This window comes from Phasianus colchicus, chromosome 2, assembly GCF_987193195.1.
Source record: "Phasianus colchicus chromosome 2, bPhaCol1.hap1.1, whole genome shotgun sequence".
Taxonomy (NCBI): Eukaryota; Metazoa; Chordata; class Aves; order Galliformes; family Phasianidae; genus Phasianus; species Phasianus colchicus.
Window position 1 is genome coordinate 50,863,096 of NC_143437.1, and position 21,520 is coordinate 50,884,615.

Here is a 21,520-nt window from a genome sequence, read left to right on the forward strand (position 1 = left end):
ACCTCGCCTGGGGCCCGCGGAGGGAGGGGGCAGAACGGGGAGAAGGCGCCGTCCCTGCAGCGCCTCTCATTTCCCCACCCGCCAGAGGACGCGGCAGGAAAACGCTCCCCCCTCCCCTCAGTCCCCCTCTGCGAGGGGCGGGGCGGCGACCGTTGGGCCCCCGCCCCCGCGCCTCTGAGCGCCGCTTCCCGCGACCGCTCCGGCCCGCGGCGGGGAGAGAGCGGCTTCGCCGGGGGAGCGGGCGGGCTGCGCGCAAATCCCGGCCTGGAGCCGACTGGTGCGCGGAGCGCGGCGCCCCCCGTGCCAGCCTGCAAGTTCCCCAAGTCGTCGCGCGGTCTGGCTGAGGGTCCCCGGCTGCCCCGCTCCAGGCGCTAGCGTGGAGGTGCGGGCAGGCGGCGTGGCGGCCGCTGTGCGTCGAGCACCTCACCCGTCTGCAAAGCCGCCCGGTTAGAAGAGCTGTATAGATGCAGAGCTAATTTGTAGAATCATGGAGTTGGCAAGCTGAAGGGATCCACAAGGATCACCAAATCCAACCCTTGGCTCCACGCAGCCCCACCCGAAATCCAAACCCTATCTCTCGGAATGCTATCCACGTGCTCCTTGAACTCCGGCACTTGGGGCTGTGAGCACTACCCTGGGCAGCCTGTTCCATGCCCACCACCCTCGGGTGAAGAATTCCCTAACCCCAAACCTAACCCTCCCCTGACACAGGAGCAGGGCAGTCTAGGTGCAGGCAGTTGGTGTTTGTTCTGCACCAGGGGTCCAGCTGCCCCCCAGAACCCTGGGGCTTCAGGTCAGCAGAGTGCCCGGCTACCCCCTAACCCTCCCTCGGGCACTGTGGAAACCACTGCTGTCCAGGCTTACTTCACTGTCAAGCCTCGAGCTCCTCTCTGAAAATGTATGCAGACCTTCTACGTGCCATTAAACTCGCCTGAGCCTGCCGAGGCATGGGTCCTGCACAAGCGAGCTGGTAGGTTTGACGGAGCTACGGGCCTGTCTGTGTTTTGCTTGCGTTATTTCACATGAGCCAGCCAGAAGCTGTCCATCTGGTGGTCACCAGTATTGCTTGCCATTACCTTTCCTGGGATTTCAATGAAACATGAAAGATGTTTTACTGAGAGCCATATTCTCTGCAATATGTATCTTCTCTTACATATTAAATTTAATCCACTAATTGACAAGTATACATCTTATTTGGAGTCCTGCCCATTTCTGACATTGAGCATGTGGCTCATTTTGAGCAAGGTGTAGCTGCGCTTTAGGCCGGTGTGCAATTTTTATTCATTTAATAGCTGAACCTTTTGTAACACAATATTCTCATTTCTTGAGATTTTATTGCAATGCTGATTTTATCTGGTAGGAATTCTGTTACACTCCCATACTACAAGTCAGGTAAGAATTTTGGTTTTCATCTGAGAGGTAAAAAAATCTGTTTCTGGTCTGCTTACTTGTAGCAAAAACTTAAAATGTGTGCCGTAGCGGCTCCAGAATCATAAGGAAAAGAAAGAACATAAATGTATTACTACAGTCATCAGTGGTATTATTTTCTTTTAGCTCTCTTAATACTTCTGTCTCTAGTTCTTTATAACTGAGCAATACTTAATATAAGATGGAGGTAAATAGACTTACGCAGCTCCTTGTTTGTCTCCATAGTTGTCTCCAGTATATTTTCAGATGAGACAAATAAGGGTTATTACTTATTACGCTTACAACTGTGACACATACAGAGTCACGGTGTTTTTCTCCACAAAATCAGGGCGTGTTTCTATTCTTTCATTGTTTTGAGGGAGTGCAGTTCTGGTAGTTGAGTATAAGGTCCTATCTGAACGATTACATTTCTTTAAAAAGAAGTCATTTATGATTTTTACAGGTTAGTATCTCAGCAGAAGGCTGAGAGAGAAGGCTGTTGTATTAGGAGAAGTGCCTTTTTCTCTGACTGTTTGTAGCTTGCTGTAGCTTTTCAGTTTGCTGTGGGTGAGCTCTTCAGCAGTTTTTCAGCCCCTCTTTTTCTCAGACGCTTCCGTACAGAATCTACAAGTGGAAGAGACAATGGTTTGTACTGGTTGACTTTGTCATATCTTAGTTCTCCATCATCAGCAGATAGGCTGTTATATCTTTCCATAGCTATTAAGCAAATCTTCCTGTGTTTTTTTTACCAAGAGAACATTTGCCTGTCCCTTAATCATTTTGACTCCTCACCTTGTCACAGCCAGGCTGACATTGCCCACCTACCTTCCACTCATACACATACTGTTCATCTTTCAGAAAATACTTGTCGTGCAGTTAGAGAGGAGCAGCCGTTCTTTATCAAGGGTCTGCAGAGCTGCCATCACAGCCCAGAGCATCCTTCTATTGAGTGCCTGAACCTCTCTGCAGTTCTGTTCCCATTTCCCACTTCTCTATGCCCCCTTGTTTGGCTGTCTGCAACATGCACCTCACACAGGCTCCAAGTTTTATGGCAGAGGAAAGGGTAAGTTCACTCCATTGCTGCCATAGTAACACTTTCCATAGATGCAGCCTACAATCCTTGTGAGTCTTCCAATTTTCCATGGCAGCCTTGTTTTTCAGAGGCTTCATCTAACCCAGAAATAAGCACATTGCAAAATACGTAAATTGCTATTCAGTAAAATATGCCCTTATCATGTACAAAAACGGCTGTGCTTTCAATGAGCAGAAGGCTACATGTAAGTGCTGTGAAGTTCATTTAAGAGCTGAACAAAAGGAAGAGGTGGAGAGGGTTCATTTAGTTTCTGCTTAAGGAAGGCTCTGTCCTATTAAATCAGCCAAAATACTTATAAAGCAAAAATCTCATTTGAGTTCTCATGTACTGTTAAAGCAGCACAGAAAAAAATTATCCTTTGGTCTTTCTGCTGCCTGTTTCCTGAAGATATATGATTCCTCTGAGGCCCCATACTTGGACACCTGTGAACCTAGGGAGTATGAAAGAAAACATTTTGGTTTGCTGACCCGCTGTACCAAGACAAATTATCAAATTTAGTGAGATCTTGAATTTTGAGAATGTTCAGGTGTTACTTGTCTTGCTTTGCTTTAATAGAGCTTACTAAGTCATACATTCATATGAGAAATGTCAAGAGTTTGAAGTAAGGCACACAGAAGGGGGGGACTAAAACATCATGAGCCAAAAATGGTTTTATGAAAGAGAAAGATGGAGAACGAAAAAAAAAATTCTCATGGAGCCATATAGGCTATACTATCAAAGTCAATAGAGCATCTCCTATTGCCTGAAGTGGCACTGGATTTAGGCACTGACACTGCTGTCAATCTGTAGCCTCAGACAGTACTGCATTCAGCAGTAGTGTGTGCTTTATAATGCCGATGTAGATATTCTGTTCCCAGATTCAGTTTCATGACCCGTATTTCTGTTCTGATTTTCCTTCGAGTTGAGCAATGCAAAGAGAGTAGATAGTTCCTCCTTTCTCTAATCTGCATCACACTTGGCTTGTGCGGAAGCCACAGTTTTGTTCCACAGGTACAGCTGAAGTTTATCTGTCTTTTAACCAAAGTTGCTTCCACTGGAACAGTTCTTAATGGAAGCACTTCTATCACAGTTAAGTTGGTAACAAGTTATTTGACAGCTTAAATTTTGAGCTAAGCATAGTAGGAACACGTTCAGCATACTTTATCTTACCTGTTTCTAGCCCTTCAGCATGAGAGATTTCTTTTTCTCTCACTCAGACCTTCTAGATCAGTGGTTTGCTCAAGAGCAGGAGGCATCACTCCAGCTGGAGAATCCAGTGCCATTGCAGTCAAGTTAACTGGGAGGACAGTTGTTCTGCATTCTCACACCACTTGCATGTGGGATGTCTAATGAAACAGGGTGCTACTGTAAATGATAAAGGAGCTTTGCTTTTTAGTGTCCAGATTCAACTCATTCATCAATGTGATGCATTTTATTATCCTCATCAGCTCGTGCTTTTCCTGAGGGGGAAAAAATGCCAAATCTCATTTTATAGAAGTCAGAATTCCTTCTAATTAGCAGTTCTCATGTTTAGCCAGTGCTGTGAAAGATTTTCACTGTACATTTATGTGCTGAGGAACACATCTGCCACACCAGTATATTTTTCAGTAGCACCTTTTTGTCTGAGATTAAAAGGATCCACCTGTAAGTCCTGGACTGACAGACATGCTCCTGAAGGAGATACTACTCTTTCAAGTTATCCCCAAGAGCTGTATCCAACCACAGCATACTGTGGATGGTACATTTTCTTGTACATTGCAGCTTTGCCAGTATTTGAATACAAGCCATAATTCAGCGGGAGCATAAATAACTTCCATTCAGAGAGATAGATGCTGTGGTAGCAGGCCAAATTGTAAGCCTTGTCAATGCTTGCATTTTCACTTTATCAGCCATGCAGCATAATATGATGCTCCTTATTTAAATCTTGCATGCAGGTGTCATACTGGGTTAATTGACAAGGCACTGGATTTGATCGTATGTATAACAGTGTAGCATCCATTGATTCTTGGGATAGCATGGATGTGGATGTACTGATCAGGAGTTACGATTTTCAGCCGTAAGACATTAAAGAGTCTGTGGGTCAAAATGTAAATTTAAGCTCTGAGGGGTAAGCATTAGCTTACATGCCAGCTTAGAGTGATACAACAATTCTTTGCAGGAATGAAGCACAACCGGCTGTAAAAAATCTTGTCCTTTTACCTGAATTGTTTTAGAATAGCATAGTTTTATGCTGAGTTAGCAGCATGCTGTTAAGAATCAGTACCGATGTAAACACAGAGAATGACAGCTTTGTGTTGGTCATTGTCATGCAGTATTTCACACTTGCTGAAATCATTTCGTGTTCAACCAGGTTGCTTTGGCTTTCTCAGTCTATTTGCAAAGACCAAGAGAAGGACAGCACCAAAAAGGAGATGAAACTCCCACTCTCCAGATACCATCTCAGCGATGGCACTCCTGTTGAACCAGAATTGTATATCAGCGCTTCCTAATTTCAGCTAACGTAATGCAAATTCATTTGCTGTTTCACTTTTTTTTCCCTGAAGTTCATAGTTATGTTGCTGAACTGTTATATGAACTTTTGCCATACTAAGTCAGAGTAAGCAAGGAAAGGAAAGAGAAAAACTGAGGAAAGTTTTTATAAAAGAGGACATAGGGAAAGACTATAATGAGATGAGAATTAGGAAGGAGAAATAGGAGACGTCAAGAGCAAATGATTAAGGAAGAAAGGGAACAGTATATCACAGGATACGCAAGATCAAAACGAGGCAGATATAACAAGTATAAAGTAGAATAGGGAAAATTAATACAGAAGATGGAAAAAATAAGAAACGTTTTTCATTTCTCGCAGGAATATTTTAGGTTCATCTGTAGCAATCATACTTGCTGCAATTCCCTCTGTTTGGCTCATACCTCAGAAGTGCACCTCTACATAATGACTTTCCCCCTTTCGTTTTGGCACCTAGCTTGCTCTCATATAGGACCAAGCCTCTTGAGGTCACTGAGGAGAATTGCTTTTTAATAAAGCTCCTCCATACCAGAGTTCAAAAGCTCTCCCACATTATAGTGCACAATGAAAACTGACACCATCAAATGGCTTTACTTACCCTCTATTTTTTTTTTATGTTATACACTTTTTTAGCATCTCCATATCTGACTTTCTGCTGAATATTGAACATATGGTGTGAAAAAGTAAGCTATAACCAAACATATGTGTGTATATACCAAATATACAGCAAAGAGTTTTGTAAGGTGTTTTTTTTTGTTGTTGTTGCTGTTGTTTTTTTTGTTTTTTGTTTTTTTTGTTTTTTTTCTAATTGTGTGAGAATAAGCAGATGTGAAAGTTCCTGAGAGTTCCCTCTATTAAGAACATTTATATGAGCTGTGTGGTCAGAGGTGCTTAGCAGTGAATTTGGCTCAGGGCAAGGGAACAACAGCAGCAATGCGAGGGGTGATTTACTCCTGTTAACACTTTTCAGAATTGGCAATAAAATCAGTTCAGTGCTCTTAAGATGGGAAGGGCTGTATTTTAAGCAAAATATGGAAGATATGTCATCGATCTGAATTGCAAGTGAGTGAAAAACTGTTTATTATTAATACTTTTAAAATTCCATATTATATTTCCAGCAAGTGAATGGTAATGAAAAGGCTGCTCCCTGTTCCTAGAAACGATTACATTTCTTTGCCCTTCTGGTTTGGCTGCTTTTAGGCTATTGCTTATGTAAAACAGAACACCTCCTAAACTGTAATTTACTAAACAGAATCTCTGGATTCCGATCTCATGCTACACAAGGAGGTAAATTGTATTCTGTGTAAGGAGCTTTAAATGTGAACATAATGGAAGAAGGATATGCACCAAGACAAAGTCACACCTCCAGAAATAACAGAGATGGGAAGTTTGAGATCGCTTAAATTTGAATTTTCACAGGTGAAATGTAGAATTCCAACATGAAAAAAATCAACTTTCATTAGCCCCATAGGTATATATTTTTCCGATCTGAATTTTGCTCTTCTTTCTTAGTAAACCCATGTGATAGAGTTTGTTGAACAAGAAGGACAGCTCAGCCCTGAAATGCAGGCAGTGATGAAGTCATGACTACATCCAGCTGTGCTATCAGTAAGATATGTTGCTCAGATGCATGATTATAACTCTGACATGTGAGCACGTAGGGTGCATGGGATAGTCCTTAAGGAGGCTTACAGGAACGTAGGTAAATCTGTGCTTTTGTGAGAGTTGCATCTTCGGGCTGTAGACTGGCTCCATGCAAAAAGCATGCTTTATTAGGTGGCGATAGTCATCCGTTGATGTATCACAAAGTACACACAAGCCATACTGATTTGTATACTGATATTATTTATGGACAGAAGCAGTCTTCTATGATAGCCAGTAGCTTAGAGGAATAAACAGTTTAGGCACAGGAAATACACCAAAAGTTGTAAGTACAGTTCTTACTCCTATGGGCATAGATACTTCATCTTTTCAGTTATATTAGAGCTGCTGAGAGTAGCTACAGTTGTTGCAGTACAGGAACAACTGTACTGCAACAACAAGGAGTCACTGCAGTGAAGTTTGACCTTTGGTGATGCATTAGAGTTAGAAATGCAAGACAAAGTGAGAGAAAATCCATAGACAGTAGTAGCATGTGAGGATGGATACAACAATAACCTCTTGGACAAGGTTATTTGAATTATGGTAGATTATTCCAAATGAAGGGATGAAAGGGGAAGTTTGCTTTACATACTGTGCTCTGGGAGTTGGTAAAGATCCCAACTCATTCCAACCTAATACATACAGGCTCCTTACTAGGTGTGTGCAACAAGCACGTAGAATCACTGTGTGTTTGCCCTGCTGCAAGATGTGTGTAGCTCTGCCTGCTAATTGAGGGCGCAGGGACAGCAATAACTTGCTCCAGAGAACTTGTAACAGCATCCCTCTGTTCACAAATCACAATGGTTGTAGCATGTACTGTGAGGCTACACTCCTGGCATTGCTTGATGGCCATGTGGAAAGCTGTAGCATGCAAGCTCTGAATGTCATAGCAGAGAACTTCCTCCTTCATGAAGCTGTTTCTTTTCTGAAATTCGCCATTGGGATGTGCGAGGACTGGGTAGGAGCAAAGGAGTAACTTTTCTCAGAAATTATGAGGTAATTGTCTTTTCTCTCTGGAACCAGACATGGAAGTCCCTGGCAGACAGAAAGTCTTGCTGTGAAAGAGTAATTTGTATAGGGGAAAAACAAATCAGCTGAAAAAAATGGAACCAGTAAAAGATGCTTCTTCTGAGGAACTCTGTGTAAATGTGCTTGGCTGCTAAACACTCAGAAACCAACCACACGCTTGTCCAGAATCCTGTTGTGAGAGGGACAGCAGGCTGCCCAAGCCCGTCTGTGGAAGAGGTTGGAAGGGGGGGAGCTGGGGTTTTCCCGTGAGTGATTTGCAAAATCCAAAGGCAGCCCTATTTATATGCTGGGGGCTAGACACCCAGTTAGAATTTAGATAGAATGCAGTGTTTTGTGTGGTGCCCTGTCACACGGAATATATCCTTCCTAGAGATCTGCGCCTGGTACCTGCATTGTTTTCCTCATTCATCATACACCAGGCATGCATTAGTGACAGCACCATAGGAAATGTATTCTTCATGCTAAATTGCATACATCTACCTGTCAGAAGCCCACATGTTGCCCCAATAAGGGCCAAGGCTTAACTGCCTCTCAGTAGTCTGGTGCAGAATCACATATTACACAACTACCCTCTGTGTTCAAATGAGCCAATACCTCAGATAGTGGCTGTTGCAAACCAGGATGGCAGCTGTCTGTGAATATAATCACTACTGAAGACATACTGCCAGGGCTTCCGTGTCCTGCTTGCACAGCTAGGGGCAGAGCACTCAAATATTTCTAAAGCTAGATATGCAAATGCATCTGGAATGAAGCCTTTTACAGTTCTGCTCTCATTAACCTGATTTGCATATGTAAATGACCTCTTGCCACATGATAATGAGGTCTGCTCATGCAGAGATGTTCAGCATATAAGGAGAGGGTTTTCAGTGACAATCACAGCATTTAGGCCAAAGCAGCTGGTAGAGGGACAGGACCAAGAAAAAGGTAGAGGCAGGATTCAGGGATAATAGGGTAGAGAAGTAGGAAGAGAAGAAAATCAAATGTTGCAGATGCCTCCTCTGAATGCCAAAAGCATCAGCAGTTCTAGTGCCTCAGCCTTTATTGGAGCCATTTCATAGAGGTGCCTGGGAAATGGGAGCAGCTGGAGGACATTGACAATTAGGCAGAGACTTGTGGCATGGAGCTACCCAGAAGATTGCTGTGTGGCTGTCCTGGGCCAGCCTGTGGTCTATCATTTACTGTATGGTTTAAGGAAACAATCACTTCCAGCTACTCCTGAGAGTACCACCACAGAGAATGGAGAGCTGGGCATGTAGTGGTGGGTCATTCCTCATTATGATAATTATGATAATGCTCAGATTCTCACCATAATTGTGCCTCACTTGGTGCATTTGGTAGCAAGGCAAAACTTCTCCTCAGTTACTCTTCATAGATACTCTGCCGCTTTTAGAGAAGTGACTGTTCATCTCCTGAGTGCCTTCTTATTTGCCATGTTTAAATCTTGGTTCCTGGTTCTGTTACAGGACACAGCTGCCGACAGTTGCTGACTTAAAGCTTTCCAAAACCTATCTGACTACATACCATCCTCACCCAGCTCAGAAAAAAGTACTGATCACTTCCACCCAATCTCATCCAGTTCTGTCAGGTAGGAATACAGCTGTTCTTTCAAAGGAGAAATGGCTGTGGAGGCCAGGTCTCCTGAAAGTCAGCTGGGAGCCCATAGGGTTGATGGTCAGTATCTGTTGTTGCCTAAAACAAAAACTGTGGGCTAATTCAGGATTTGCTTGCGTAACAGCTTTCCTATGTCTGGTCTATTGACTGCTAGTTGATATTTATACTATGGAAGGTGGATGTGGTTGGCTCCTTTTTGTCACTGGAAAATTAGAAAAAATAGTAGCTGGGATCAAATGAACAGGGACCTGTTCATAGTTGGGAAGTAACCAAACTGAGGTTAAAACAAGTCTAGTGTGGATGCTCATCACAGTCAATAAACAAGAAGCTGTGTTCCCACCTTGGTAAACAAGCCGAAATTAACATTAAGTTAAAATAAGAGTGATGGTAAGGCAACTAGGATATTAAATTAATTTAGGAAGTTGAATTCAAGTCTGTAGAGGAAAGTAGTTCATTTCACAACTACTTCTGGTTCACTCCTACTGTTGTCAAAAGGAAGATAATGTATTTGAGAGGCAGAGAAACCTGACACGCCTGTATTTCATTACTTGTCCGCTCCTGGCAGAACATATGCAGTATGAGTACAAGTAATGGTTAACTTAAAAGCACTAAAAGCTGATTGTCAAACATGCCCCATACTTTCTGCATATCAGTAGGCAGCTCCTGGTGTGGCCACTGGCCCAAGCCCAAATCATCTGTGTTCCACCAGTCACAGAGTAATAATTATAAGGGGATAGATCGTGTCCACCAGCTTAAACATGAGGCAAAATCTTTCTGTGTTCACAAAGTCAGTATTGTATTTCCCAGTCAGTAACACCATCCAGACTCATGTATGTCCATTCCTAAAAAGACTCCAGGTCTGGTTGCTAATTTTCTAATGTTACATCCCAAAGCCCTCTCAACATTGAGTGTTCGGCTTTTAACAAAAGCAACAGTATTGCCTATCTATGCTAATATTAATTTGCTTGGTGATTGCGAGGAAAGATTAATGTTCAGAATGACCTACAAAAGAGAAGTGTCTGAACAGCATAGTCTGGACCTGGTGGCTTATTCGTATAAATAAATCAGAAGGATCTGGCAGAGCACACAGGGTCCTTTGAGTGTTTCTATATAGCCTGTCTGAGCAGCAAGCCCTTAACCACACACTCAAACAACCTATGGGAGCACTCAGTCAATTTGGGCAACTAACAACCTGTCCTAAAACTGAGCCTTCAAGCATTTGCCATTCAAAAAAGGCTGCCAGCCAACTATGCCAAGAGTTCATGGAAATTCTCTTAATTATAAGGTGGCATCTTTAGAACACCTTTTCTTTATTTCAGTTATTTAGTAGACAAAGTGTTTTTTGTTTTTTTTTTCCTTGCTTGTAGGGACTTTAATCAGACAAGTTTTATGGGGCTATTTCAAGAGAAGGCATTTAATTAATTCCAGACCTTCCTCCTGCTCCGCTTTTATTCATCTACATACCTGTCTGTAACAACTGAGGTAAAAATCCTACGAGACTTCTAAGAAGCTTGGTTCATCTTTCATTAGATCAAGGCAGAACTGAACCATATTCTCACATTGCTAGACATTTTCTGAACTAGGCTTTTCCCAGTCTCACTGGGGTATGCATGTGAGCTGAAAGCTTCACAATGCATTAAGATTTCATGAGGGCCTAATTCTGCCCTCTCATACACTTCCTTGAATCTCCAGTGCTCAGTGCCTCTGTTTCATCGTCACTTCAGTGGGAATGCTTCTCAGAAGGGCTCCAAGAAGCCAAGCTCCATTGAATGGACCATCCAAAAACTGATGTTCTAGATGTGAAGCTTGTGATTTTTATCTTCAACAGACAAAAGGTTAATGTCATGACTTCACTCCTATTAGATAAGTGTTTTGGACACAGGAAAGACATTTTGGCTTATACTAAAAACTTTTCATCCAAATGTGCACTTCTCTTTGTTTTAGGAAAAAAAAAAAAAAAAAAGAAGAAGAAGAAAGCATTTGAGGGATCTTACTTTGTATTAAATGGTCAATGTCTCTTCATGATTTTGGCAGGACTCGGTTTCATCTGGTACTTCTGTACGAGCTCATGCAAGAAGGCACAGAATTTTTACCTTCTTCATCTGTCCTATGTTAGAATACAATTGTAAACTTCATACCAGCTCGGAACAGGACCTGAGCATCTTGCAGACCAGGGCTTGTCTTGGATTTGTGTTCAGCACGTTATTGGAAGAGCACATAAGACAGAAAAAAAAAGAAAAAAAAAATATGTCATAGAGTCAGTGCCCTGCCCCCACAAAGAGCTGTAGGCACCTCAGTTTCTCCTTTTCTTGTCAGAAGCAAACAACAGTTTCGTCACCAGAAAAATAAATGCTGTGGTTTTAAGTAAAATAGCTGATGAGAAACTGAGTAGATGGAAGAGTTCTTAATTAAGTAATTAAACAAATAAGGGTAGATGATTGCATGATACAAGAAGATGAACAGAACAGAAAAAGTAGGTCAGGAATTTTTGTTCTCCCTATATCATGACTAAAGAAAAAAATGACTTGCAGTGAAGTTCACAGGTGAGGAATTCAAAGCTAATGAGGAAATGGTGTCAGGTAACCAGTAATTAGCTAGTAAAGACTTTCACTCCTGGACACCCCCAATGCCAAGAATTTATCAAGTTTAGCATCAAGACTAAACTATCCAGAATTTTCATATGTAGAGATAATAACAAAGAGAATTAAACTTTGATTCTGGCTTTAATCCAGTTTTAACTATGAGGTGAACTTCTGTAGCTTTTTCACCCTTCTTTGAGCTATCTGGTAACAGCCTGAGACAGGTCATTGAACCAGATAGGTAGGGTCCACTGTGGTGATTCTTGTATTCTTACACTCCCGGAAAAATTTCCTTTATATTCATTTTGGGGTGCAGGACAGCATTCCATCCTAGAGACATTTACAGTTCAGGTTTGCTCTAAGGGTTACAGCCTCTTGTAAATGAACACAGCAATAGAGTTTCTCAGCAGCCATAGGAGATACCCAGCTGGAGGAGGATTTGCCCCCTATAACAAATATCAGCTTTCTCAGACAGATTTTCAGAGGCATCCTTATTACCTGTCTTGGAAAATGGGCCATCTGTCTGTTGATCTTTATGCCCCTGGGATCCTCCTCATGTCACCAGGAGCTCAAAGATCTGAGGTCTCATTATTGCTGCTGTTCCATCAGAGTAGATTTGCTGCAAATGCACATTTTTTCTACACCTTACATATTATTCCAGACATTCAAAACCAACTCTCTCAAGCTAGGCCAAGTGTATTATGGTGCATTTAAATCTGATGTAAATCATAAATTTGCTGAGGACAAGCTGCTTTATATTTTCAATAAACTTTTGGTTCATGTTCTTCAAGTGTGCTTTACAGCTTTACACACCTTCATCAAAACCAGATGATTTGATTCTTTTCCATATTCACAGTACAGTTTGGTTTTCTTGCATGTTTACAGCAGCTATTAAAACAGATGAAAGTCACCACGGCCTTCAGAAGGATCAAGGTAATCACATCCACCAGTAAAACACATTAATTTTCAGCCCTCTCTAGCAAGATACACAATAAGAGAATTGTCAAGAATCAAAACTATTGGATACGGTTGTATAACCCAGAGTGTGGGGATGGAGGGCTCTAACAGCTTGGTGGCATTTTTTGTGACAGAGGTGATGACAGAGACTGACTTCTTGTCACAGTAGAACGAGAGCTACCTGGTGAAACTGACAGTACCAATGGCAGTTCAACTGGCTGTTAAATCCAGAGATTATTTTTATGTTCCTAAATAAATATACTTTCTTTTCTCCTTCCAGGCTTTGCAGCTCTGGGATTTACTCACATGCATCCTACCTGACATGTGATGCTGAAATACAGTCACACTGTAAAGGAATCTTCCTTCAGCATTAATATGAAAGGCTATATCTCAACCAAAACCAGTGCAGTCTGCTTACGGCAAACCAGGTTTGGATTTTACTTGAAGATTTTGAAAACATCAGCATCTATCAAAGAAGGTACAGATCTCAGATTCTCTGTTGTAAGAACACAGCGTTGTTATGTACTGAAAATATAAACTCCCAAGTGATAGAGATTACAGTCTGGAGTCTACCAATGCTTTTAAGCCTCTTCCAGCAAGAAATAAAAGAAGGCAATTGTCAAGAATCCAAACTACTGGATACAATTACATCACCTGGAGCATAGAGATGTGAAGTTTTGATGATCTCATTACCTACTGGTATCCATTTGGAGTTACTCGCAGTAATACCTCACCATGACAACTTCCTTTGTTGGCAGAAATGAAAGTTCGGAGGAAATTTCATTTGAATATTAATTATTTCTTAAACAAATTCACTTAAGAAAAGAGCTCTTACTCATACTGAATGGAACCATTTGTAGCTCTGGCGAAAGCTGAGACATTTAAGCTTTGTCTCTACTGAGAAGAGTGCTTCACATGACATGCCTTAAAGTCCTGTCTGTGCTAGCATCCAGACCAGAGACATAGCTGAAGCATTCAGGCATGTCTTCCTTGGAAACATAGGCATCAAAGCGACAGGAAGAGGAAGTGCCTGGTTCTTACCCTGGTATGGAGTCAGGATACGGTTGTAGTGTGCACCTGGCCCCGGCAAGAGGTATGCCACTTTTGGTATACCTACTGTTAGAAGCCTGGCAGTTTTTTTGATGGAAGAAATCATAGTCCTGTACCCCATTTCCTCATCCCCTTTTCTGGATATGACTGTATCCTCTCCTCTGCACTAGCGCTTCCAGTCATCTGACTGCTAACTCAATTGCTCAGGTCACTACATTCCATTTTTCCTTCTGGGTAAGCTCTCTGCCACCTTTGTGAGCTGGATGACTGCTGACAGGAAAGATGAGCCCAGCAGGGGCAACAGAGAGAGAGGACAGAGCAGGGAGCAGGAGGAAAGATGAATGGAACAGGATTTTCCCTCTTGGCAGCTGCAAACTGCAGATCAGCTCAGCCAAAATATGAAACCTCACTCTCCTGCGGCTTATCCTTTGGGCATGCCCAGTAGATGTGCTTTCTAGTTTTACTTACAACTACATACCTTTTAGTCTTTTCACCTTATGTACTTTTATAGAATGTTGTAACACAGCCACTTCATTTAAATCTAAAGGTGTTTCCCCTTCCTGAGCATGGTAAAGGCTTTGGAAAAACTTGTTCACAGAAGGGGAGGAAGAAATTTAAAAGAGCAAGAGAAGACATTGGCCCATAAAGACCAGATTACAGATGGTCTCCTTTTCCAGCATTTTGGAAAAATAAGGTTTATTTAAAAAAAAAAAAAAAAAAAAAGGGTTTAAACAGCCCCTAAGCATCTATTAACCTAAGTAATCAACACTTCCACAGCAGGTCCCAGGAGGTCTTGCTGACCTTGGCAACATTACTGGAGGGGGAGGGCACATTTTTCACACACCTCACTGTTCTTCTGCAGTTTCTCTAGTATGAGGGAAACTGAACAGGTCTTACATTAACAGCAGACAAGCATGTCTTTCCTTTCCCTTGTCCCTTTTTTTTTTTTTTTTAATAGTATAGATAATTTCTTGGGTTTTGTAATGCTTTCCAACTGAAAGAGTCTCAAATAACTTTGCAAGATATTTACAGGAATCTCGTCACCCACCAGTGAAATATGGCTAGCTCTTCAGCTGAGCGATAACACTGTCTCCTTCAGCTTTACAGTGGTGTTACAATAAAATTAAGGACAGAAAGAGGGAATCTTGTAGCTATTTGAAGCTGCTGTGGATTTACAATAGCTGAATTATATGAAGTGATCTACCCCAGAAATTTGATAGAACACTGCAGAAAATGCACAAGCTAACTTTGAAAATTATCAGGAACCTGCTGAATTTGAAGAAATAGGAGAAAGGGTAACTACCATCAAGAAATCTCTGTTACATATTCCCATGAGTTGGTTTCTTTCCCTAGTTATCACCAGTTCAGAGGCCTTTACTTTTAACTCTTTTTTCCTTTTAAATCTTGCACTTCGATGTTGACCACTTTAAAAATTCAAAGCTCAAATTCTCCTTTGTTTTAATTGGAATTAAACTTCTGGTTTTAAGGAATCAAAACTCTTTACATAATCTCAAAGATGGTATAAAACATCTTAATAACATCATCTTACATATGGGTAGCTTGTCCTAAGTATACACTAATTCAAGGAGACTCTCACTGATTGTGCAGCTATTTCCTAGAAGGTAAATGTGAGTTCCTAATTCACTAACATTTGGTTGAAAAAGTTGACTTTTAGTTTCTTTGGTGCCGTTTCTTGCCATTACTCAAGTTGCTCAGAAAATATCTGTTACTCAAGTAACACTGCAGTTGAAAATGATGGAATTTTTCCAACTGTGTTGCCTAAAACAAATGGTAGTTCAACCATGGGCACATGAGCCATAGCATATGACAGTCTTTTTTTTTATTTTGTCTTTGATGCTTTCGGTAAGCTTAACCAATTCAGTAGGACGCAGTGTGATGAACACTGGGTAGTTCTCTATGTTGGCCAGTTCTTGAGATATTTACTGTACCATACTATACCAACATATAGATCTTGTTCAATAGAAGATAGTGCTGAAAAAAAGTTTGAAGAAAGACAACTCAAAACAAGCTACATCTCAGTAAATACTTAAGCATTGTTAAAACACAACAGCCAACAGGGAACCGAACAGAGGCACAAGATTGCAGAAAGACTGCAGGAGTTTCAAGAGACACTCTAGAACAGCAGCCATTGGGGCTCTTCAACCTGACACAAGCAGCCACAGGCTCTTCTAGAGATGTTAGTTTAGCATGCAGTGTATCAGCCTCTAGTCTTGTGATTAAATGAAAGTATTCATTGCTGACCATGAAGCCATGATTTTTATGTCCAGCAACTTTATAGAGCGGCCCCAACACTGCGCATGTCATCTAGTTTTGCTCTCCACTGTGACTGCTCTTCCAAACTCTTTGACCATGCACACAGTTTGTGTAAGAAGTTTGCAAAAAATTTGTTTTATTTGCCTAGTTAAATTTAACTTCATTAGTGTAATGTGATATCCTAAGTAAAATCCAGCCTGCTCTAGAAAAATAATCTGTGCTTTCTTAGAGTTTATGGCAATAAACCGGCAAGGGAGTGGTCAATACAACACAGTGATTGACCATATTTTATAACTCTAAGGTGAATGTGTGCCTTTCTGTATCCTCCTGAATGCATCTTTGAAGACAAGAGTTCTGAAAAATACTAGTAAAGTCTTTGCTTTAGGCATCACCAGTGTCATGCATATAAACAAATATCTGTACCTTTTACTTCACAGAAGGCTTAAAAAAGATGGAGCCTCAGTTGTGAGCTGCAGTACTGGTCAGCAGAAGACTTCTCTCCAGAATTCCTATTTGCATTCCTAGGCCACACAGGATTCATTCAAGCTTCCAATAAAACATAGGACCATGCGTAGCCCCAGTTCCACAAAATAGTTGCTTAGCTCTATCTCTGTCACAGAACAGGAAACAATTAGTGTGGATCAGTGATATGGAAAAGGTCCACTAACCTTCAAATTTACTTTAATGGTTTCTTGGAAAGATACTTTGCCAAACAAGAAATATACGTGCACCTCAAAAAAAACTTTAAATTGAAAGACTTCACTAAAACATCCTATTTCAGCAGCTTTCTTTTGATGTTGACAGAAAAATATAAACAGCCATGCACATACAGGGGAAGGAAGAGACCAGATTACAGTTTGAGGGGGTTCAATTAATCATTCACAATTTTATCATAAAGTAATGCAATTTTGTAGACTTTCATTCCTTACAATGTTACAGTGTGTTTGTTGCAAGACCATCTTTCTAGTTTCAAGGCATGCTTCAGGTAGATTTTTGTAACAATGTAAAAGGTGAAAATGTATTTTTCTCTTGTTCACATGTAAGTGCAAAATCAGCTTTTCTCTCAAGCACCACAGATAATCACAAGCAGTTCAAAATCTCATAAATGCACATGGGTTGTACATTTCAAGAAAAGCTAAAGTGAAGGAGAGATAAATGAGTGAGAGAGAAATGTTTTATGTTGCTTGTTTTTTTATTTTATTGCTAGGAACTGCTGTCTCTTTACATTTGCTTCTCCTAGAAAAGAGGTTGCACTCAGTGGCTAAATCTGTCCTCTCAAGGGAGCACACATTACTACTGCAGCAGCAGAGGTGGAGGCAGCCCAGGCCCAGAGTAAGTCTCAGCCAGTAATCACTGGCCCTTTTCTTAATGCTGAGAACACAGTTACAATGCATTCTTGGTTTATTGCTATCCCATAACAAGAGAAAGGGAAAAAAATAAGTTTAGTTACAAGAACTGAATGACAAATTACGATTTAGCATATAAAGCCAAGATTGAAATTAATTACCTGCTTAAAGATTTGCACAGATCTATGCAACAGTGCTCATGCTAACTTCTTGCACTGTTTTAACCTTCTTTGCTCTGCTTTAGTACTGATTCCAGGCCTGTAGCTCTGGAGTTTCCATAGTATTTTTTCATTAGAATTTGGAGACAGCACACTTTTTTTTCTTAGTACAGAAACTTCCATCTGTCTCAGTACTTTAATTTTGATGTACTGTTTTTTCTGTTCACCTTTCCTACCATGATAGATGTTTGACATAGAGGAGAAGCAGGACACAGAGTAAGTAATTTAGAGATGGCTTTGGATTCTTCCAGCTTCCTTTATTATATAGAGCAATATATTTAATTAGTTCATCATAAGAGGCCTTAGTGCAGCCTTCATTATTGTTTGCATGTGGAAGAGTACCTTCATGCCGCTGCTTCCAGGGTCTATCAGCCCACAGGCCACAACCTATTATTCACAGGCCCATGTGTATGAACTGGTTCTTCTCTCTTTCTTCCCTGGAAACTAGAATGTAAAGGTATTTGTGTTTTCCCCAGAACTTCCTTCAAATGAGTATTTCCCAATTGAGAAAAGCCCCAAAAACATTACAGACGGAGCTACACTATATCCATGGAGCTCAACTGCAAAGATGAAGAAAGGAATTCAGTTCTGAAAAGTACAGAATCTGAGAAGCTGCCCCAAAATGAAAAAGAAAATTTTAAGGTGAGTTGCAGAGACAGATTCTACTGGAAACATCCAAGTAATTTCATTTAGCTACAAATGCTGTGACATTTAATCAGAATATGATATAAATAAGAGACTAGCCTTTGTCCAGTCATGAACAAATGTTGTCATTAGTTTAGTGTCAGATGTGTGCTTCGGGACACATGATACACCTGAACATTGCCCCAGATTTGGAGACAAAAGTCTAGTAAGGTTTCAGAGCTTTGGTTCAGATGTTTATGTGGATTACTTCCATTTACAAGTCTTTCAGTCTTGTTTTGTTTTATGCTAGAGTGATCAAAAATACCTTGCAATTTGCTATTCCCATTGTGTTTTAGTAGTTGAGCTCCCATTATTAGGTAGAACTGGAGAGTGACTAAAATAATAATACAAAATCTGGATTAAACAAAAATCCCTCTGAGGACAGCGGGTAGAATAGGTGGGCAGGTCTAACAAATACTGACTGTTAGAACTCAGTATGCTGTCTCTTCTACTATCTATTTTCATCACTCTCTTGAAATGAGTCTAGCTAGCTGTAGTGATAGTTGGGCAGCACATCCCACAAGTATAGAAGTCACAGCTATTTAACATGTGCATTTTCCAGGAGTCAGGACAGGATTTGCATGGGTAAAGTGCAATCTATGTCACACACTCCAGCTAATGACCTAAAGGACTGTGCTCTCAGAGCAGAAGAAGGGAAAATTAATCTTCACTACAGTTGTTCCATTTCTCAAACTTCTTTTCAGCAAAGATACAAATTGTGCCAAATATCTATCAGTTTTATGATGACAAGACCATCAAACTTGTTTCATTAAACACCCTCCCCCCTCTTACAACTGTCTAAACAAGATTTTTCCATTTAGTACCCTATCAATCCAGAGTTATGATTATTCAGGAACTGAGGGGATCTCTTGTATTTAAATATTAATGTTTGTGTAGTTATTAAAGTATTTGATGATTTGTCCAGGGGCACTGTAAAATTAAATATAGCATGTCATTTATGGTAATACAGAGGAGAATAATAAAAAATCTTTTTCATTCTGGTTTTGTGTCTGGCTCTGCATGTTACTTTTACTGCTTATTTGGTGTCTTAGGGTATTGTGTGTTTTTAAACCCCTTTTAAGTGTAGGATTTCAGAGCATATTGTTAGGAGAGTATAAAAGATTATCTCCCAAGTTATGACTTTGTGTTGTCGTGTGTGAGCTGTTGTCTGACAGTTATACTGCTACAAGGGAAGACAGTTTTCCAAAAAATACTTACCACGTGCTGTGTGTAGCAGTACAGTAAGCCCAGAAATATTTTGAGGTACACTTTGGTCCATATCGTATTTGATTTCAGAGATCACTTCAGCCTGCCAGAGCAGAAATGTGTATATGTAACTAGGTTTTTCAAGTTATGTATATGTAAAGAACATGTTTTAGGCTCTCTGCTGTGACTGCCGCATGCTATAAAGAACAACAAAAAAAAAAGAGCAAGAGGGAGAGAGAAGAGCCACTTACTTGACTGGTATTCGTATGTGTACAGGTATGTAGCTTCTTCATGGGGAAATTTTTTTGAGGTGAGATAATGAAAAAAAAAACCCAAAAACTATCTATGTTTGGCCCATTCTGCTGGGAAACATCTTTTAGCCCATTTAAAAACAATAGTCGATAAAAATGACTTTCCTAAGGTCACCCAGAGACAGAGCCAGGAATAGAAAGCAGGTCAGATAAATCCAAGTCAAAGCACTTTCTGTGAGACCTGCGTGGTATTTCCTGCTGAAAAAAAATAAAATCTTGAACGACTGCTTTTGCCACACAACAGAGGGGTGTTGATTGAGGTGTCCTTCAGCTTTTTCATACAGGTTGGCGCAAAAAGATTCTGTGGCTAATGATGGGCAGCTGTCACAGGGTGCACCTCTTCTTGGTAAAAATGTGTAGCAAACTGTAATACATTCATAAAAATATGCCTGGCAAACAGAATGAATATAATTACAGCAGAAGCACTTGCTATATTTAAGCCTGATGTATTATTTTCATTCTAAGCCTATTTTTAAAGCCGATCATAATTGTGAGTGTATATTTATCTGTATGTGTGTAAGGTGGTACAATTATGGTACACCAGCTTTGTTTATAGATTGCATGCAAGCAAAAGTCAGGACTTAGTGTTTTTCATGTACCTATAATTCATCTATCTTGTTAATATGCAAAATGGGAAATTGCTGTAGTTCATGTTAACTGTGATGGTAAGATACTGGGTGCTTTTTTTCTTTCACTGGCTTAACTGGAAGCACTTCACAGAAGGTTTGGGATCCTCATTATGTAACAGCAATTTAGAAAATTTTAATTAAGGATGCATACGCATGTGAGACGTCCGGATTATGGTTCCAGTGCAAAGCCCACTGCAGGCAATGGAAGGGCTCCCATCAAGCACATGAATTACTTGATCAAAGCCCAAATGCTTACACTGGAAATAGCACACAAATTAGGGTTACTGCCTTTTTCAAAGGATAGATTGTGCTACCACAGTGCGACTGCTTCCCATTTAAAGTGGGCTTGTATATGTTTACATTACAACTTGGTATGCAGTGTGGCTATGCTCTACCACCGTGCCCGGGCTGTCTGGAAGGGCTAGAATGGCATTATTAGGGGGCAAAGTACCTATAGCCTCGGGCTGGAGAGGGCTTTACTGTGAGCATGGAAGAATGGAGACCACAGATCACAGATGAATGTGGTATGCAAATCTTCGCTCTGTGTTACAACTGGGTCTTAAGGAACCTATGCAAACACAGTGAGTGCTTTAGCTCAATTCCAAACAAGAGTGCAAGCTGCCGTCTTGATGAAACAGTTGCAAAATAAAGAACTGGAGTCCATGTGGTGGAGGCCACAGAAAGTCAGTGTTAGAGGACTGTACTCGCAATTTCCTACAGAATAGCAAAGAAACATGAGCCTTTTGGCAAAGATTTTGAAAAACATGCTCTTACAGCCTCAGAACTGCGACATCTTGTAGCAAACAGCTCTATCAAAACACACCTATTGTCTTCTGCCTCTGCCTTCCAATCCTGCCACCTTACTTCACTCTTGGTGCACACCTATTTTTTCACAATCCAAATCCAAATTCACCTCTTTCCTGTCTCACCCACCATGATTTCATACTGTAAATTAGAATCCTTAGCTCTCACCTCACTTGCTGAATGTGAAAATATTTTT

The 21,520-nt window shown here is 40.8% G+C and overlaps 1 long non-coding RNA gene across 1 annotated transcript; it reads left to right on the forward strand.

Annotated features, from left to right (window-relative positions):
- Positions 1-600: 600 nt before the first annotated feature.
- Positions 601-19,580, forward strand: LOC149919023 (uncharacterized). Its single transcript, XR_016464324.1, has 4 exons — positions 601-970; positions 13,083-13,895; positions 17,334-17,458; positions 18,167-19,580. It is a non-coding gene; the product is annotated as an uncharacterized LOC149919023 (long non-coding RNA).
- Positions 19,581-21,520: the final 1,940 nt, after the last annotated feature.